The sequence below is a fragment of the Lactuca serriola genome, chromosome 8 (assembly GCF_051521515.1).
Source record: "Lactuca serriola cultivar US96UC23 chromosome 8, Lser_US96UC23_V15, whole genome shotgun sequence".
Classification (NCBI taxonomy): domain Eukaryota; kingdom Viridiplantae; phylum Streptophyta; class Magnoliopsida; order Asterales; family Asteraceae; genus Lactuca; species Lactuca serriola.
The window spans coordinates 4,175,113-4,179,069 of record NC_136415.1 but is presented as its reverse complement, the minus strand read 5'-3'; the positions used below and the strand labels follow the sequence as shown (position 1 = coordinate 4,179,069).

General features: G+C 39.0%; 1 long non-coding RNA gene across 1 annotated transcript; it reads right to left on the bottom strand.

Moving 5' to 3' along the window:
• Nucleotides 1-2,089: 2,089 nt before the first annotated feature.
• On the bottom strand, nt 2,090-2,621 carry LOC145065733 (uncharacterized). Its single transcript, XR_013688522.1, has 3 exons — nt 2,409-2,621; nt 2,290-2,338; nt 2,090-2,201 (listed from the first exon to the last, which is right to left on the bottom strand). It is a non-coding gene; the product is annotated as an uncharacterized LOC145065733 (long non-coding RNA).
• Nucleotides 2,622-3,957: the final 1,336 nt, after the last annotated feature.

Genomic DNA, 3,957 nt, shown 5'->3' with positions numbered 1-3,957 from the left:
GATGAGCATTGGTGGGGCCTACCGAAAGAGTAGTTAGCTACCCGTGAAGGGTAGAGTTGCTGAGTTCGGTGATATCTTTTGAGTATGAGTAAAGCAAGTGGAGTTATCACCTAGAGTGAGTTTTGCATGTTTATTCGATGCCCGAATGCTCTTTGCTTCGTGCTTTGTGGAACTCCCGATGGTGGGAGTCAGCTACCAAGTGAATGTGACGATATTCAGGAGGTAAATGACTGGCACCATAAGGAGTTTCTCAACAGTTGAGGGTGGAGAAGTGTGAGAACCTAGGAAGTGACCTTAGTTAAATGAGTACGCTGACAGAGTAGAGCATTTCGCTGGGAAGCGAACACGTGTGTCGGGAATTGGTGATTGAGAAGGCTGAGCAGCTACATAGGCACTCTGAGATGGTCCGTGTAGAGAGTATGGGTAAATGTGGTAGGTAGTATGGGCCCGTACTACTGAAAGCAGAGGACCCATACTCGATGCAGGGAGTATTCCGGAGAATGTAAGTAGCAGATCGAGAGATGATGTCATGGTTCGAGTACCATGATTTGTAGCAGATCGAGAGGTGATGTCAATGTTCGAGTACCATGATTTGTAGCAGATCGAGAGGTGATGTCAATGTTCGAGTACCATGATTTGTAGCAGATCGAGAGGTGATGTCATGGTTCGAGTATCATGATTTGAGGTGGATTGAGAAGAGAGAACATGGTTCGAGTACCATGATTCATAGAAGATTAAGAGGAGATAACATGGTTCGGGTACCATGATTCATAGCAGCTCGAGAGGTGGTCACATGGTTTGAGTACCAGGATACATAGCGGTTAATGCTTATGGTTTTACCGGTTATTCTATGGTGATTGTCTAGACTGAGATCGGATGTGAAAGAGTATGGGGCCAGAGGGCCATGTTGGACGAGTTTTAGTGAAGCATCCCTTGAAAGGGAAATTGAGTTAGCTTCGAGGAATTGTTTGTGAGATGCTAGCCAGAGTCGCAAGACTCAGGGATGAGTAAGGATGGTGCGTTATGGGAGAATACGGTCTGGGCTGAGTGACCAGCCGATAGTGGAGATGTCACTTTCTGTGACCTGAGCGGTGCTATTTCAGTGTTCTGCGGGAAGCAGGAGAGATATGGAGCTTCTGGTTAGAGTTGAAGGTAAACCCCGTGGAGTAGCGAGTGTGGTGACCTTATCACCAAATATTGGGGCAATATGTTGGCTGCGAGGTATTCTTATGCCAAGAGAGGGAGTCATTAGTAGGACTAAGACGGATGAGAGCAAAGAAGTGCCTTGTTGAGGTAAAGGTACATTTATTAGTAATTTTTGGTGGTTAAAGGAGTATATCGGGGTAGTGGCCCTCGTGGTCTACATAGTGTATCGACAATGAGAATGAGGTCTGTGCTTTTATGATCATTCATGTTTTGGGAGGAGGATCGATGAGCTGGAGTCAAAGTGTGTGGCAGGGCACTATTTCTAGATTTGAGGTAGATCGGGTTTGGAACAGTGGGGTTTCCGATGGTATGTTCACTACTAGAAAAACAGTCTTTTACGACGCTCATTGCGCATCGTAAAAGGCTCAGACGACGCGCAAATGCGCGTCAAGGAAGACCCTGTCATAAAGAAAGACGACGCGCTTTTGCGCGTCGTCTATAGACGACGCGCATTTACGACGCTCATTTACGACGCGCATTTACGACGCGCGTTTACGACACGCAATGCGTATCAAGGAAGGCCCTGTCATAAAGGAAGACGATACGCATTCACGTGTCGTAACCTTACGATGCGCGTGTTAATGACACGCAATGCGTATCAAGAAAGCCACTGTCAAGAAAGGCCATGTCATAAATGAAGATGACACACATTTTTGCGTATCATAATTTTAAATGTTTAAAAAAAATATTATTTATAGATTTACTAATTTTCAAATTAAATAATACATTAAAAATCTCATAATACAAAATAAAATACCATAAATAACAAAGATAATTCATTTCACTAATATGTCAAATACAAATAACTATTCCTGTAGTGAGTAAATGTTATAAAAAAATGAACTCATTTATATACAATTGCATTATCTAGCTTACTATGTGCCAAGAACTCTCTGTACAAAATGTTATCTTTGGTATGCATGTCTAAATACCTACTAACTCCTCCTATTCAAAAGATAGCCACCAATTTTCTCAGCAAAGTGTTGAAAAGGTACCTGCAATACAAAATCATTAACAAACATAATATATTTTATTTTTTTATTGAAGTATATGAAAATTGAAGTAGTTAGTTTAGTTAGCTACCTCATTTTCCTGTTTGATATCATGTGTAAAGAATTGTTACATATACATCCTATACAGAGTAATAAAGTAGGAGGTTATTTCCTGTAGTTTACCCATAAAAGAAAGGAAAAAAAACTTACAGGTTCTGTAATATAGACACGTGCCAGGTCCTTCAAAAGGTGAATTGAGAGAAACAAATACGTTTGCAGCATTCATGAGATTAATACTTAACCTCCTTCCCATAATTATTCTTTGCATTTCATTGTACAATCTGTTAATCAAATTTATATGTAAAAGGGTCATCAATTTGAACTCATGTTCCAACACCTTCTTTGAATAGATGACTATAATTTCTAGCCACAATTCAACTTATAAAAAGGAAAGAAAACAACAATCTAGCTTATAAAAGATTAATAAATAGAGGGCCTGAAATTGCTTAAAGCTCAACACCAGTAATCGCTAATCAATAAGATAATACTTTGTTTTTTTAACTTCTCCAACCATTGATGGTTGTTGAGTTGACCCGACATCTTGTTGGAAAAATCAGGGCTTCCTTCAACTTCTCTCACTTTGTCCATAAGAAGGGATGATGGGCTTACTTCCTTCAAATCAACATTTAGATTCTTAAACAAAACCTGAAGGGCTACAATAACAATAGTGAATATAGTATATTATCGGAATTGATGTTATAAACTTTTTGATTATGATGTGTGTGGTATGATGTGTGTGCAGAAGAGTAGGGATCTTGCTGGGTACCATAGTTTTCAACATAAGTAACCTGAACAGGAAGGGTTTGTCCGCTTGCAGCCCCACCGTATGCTTGGTACACATCCACCACACCATGTGTGGCTGCAACTGCAACTGGTTGTGCATACGAATCTTGACTGTTCACCATTGTCCTGCAACATATATATATATATATATATATATATATATATATATATATATATATATATATTACAACTGCAACTGGTAACACTGTAACTCCCAGGCACCAAGAAGGGTATTTTTGGAAATTGTAAAAGGTCAAAAAGGGTATTTCAGGAAAGTGAAAAACCCAAAAGGGTATGTCTGGAAATTGAGATACCTGAACAAGCTCTTCATTTTCACTAGCACAATTGGGTATATCTTCATTTTCAGTAGCACACTTGCAAAAATTTTAAACTTTTAAAACCCATCTTAGAAGGAGTAAAGGTTAGAAAGGAGAAGTAATGAAGCTATGAGTTGAGAAAAGAGTAATCACAGCAAGGTCTCTAAAACAGACCTACTGTTTAAAACGGATTTACTCCAAAATCTAAAACAGAAACATAGCTTTAACTAAATTTTATAGGAAACTGTGATTGTTCAGGATTCCAGAACTATAAAGAACTCCTTCTAACTCCAAAGGATGAATTAAATATGAATTTTACAAAAAGGTGTATCACTTCTATCTCCAACAAGACAGTCAAGTGAGGTTGGCCAATTCTACCCAACTTGTGAGTAGAATTCGTCCATACCAAAATTCAGAGATGTAAACGACATACAAATGAAAGTCTCAGAGTTGGAATTGAATGAAAAGCATTTCCCAAGCTCCAGATATAAAATTCACATTGTGGACAATCACAACACTAGTAAAAGCTGGTGACTGCCCACTGATCTGGAGTCTGGATCAATTCTAACCAATTTATAATTGGAAATAACACCCCATCT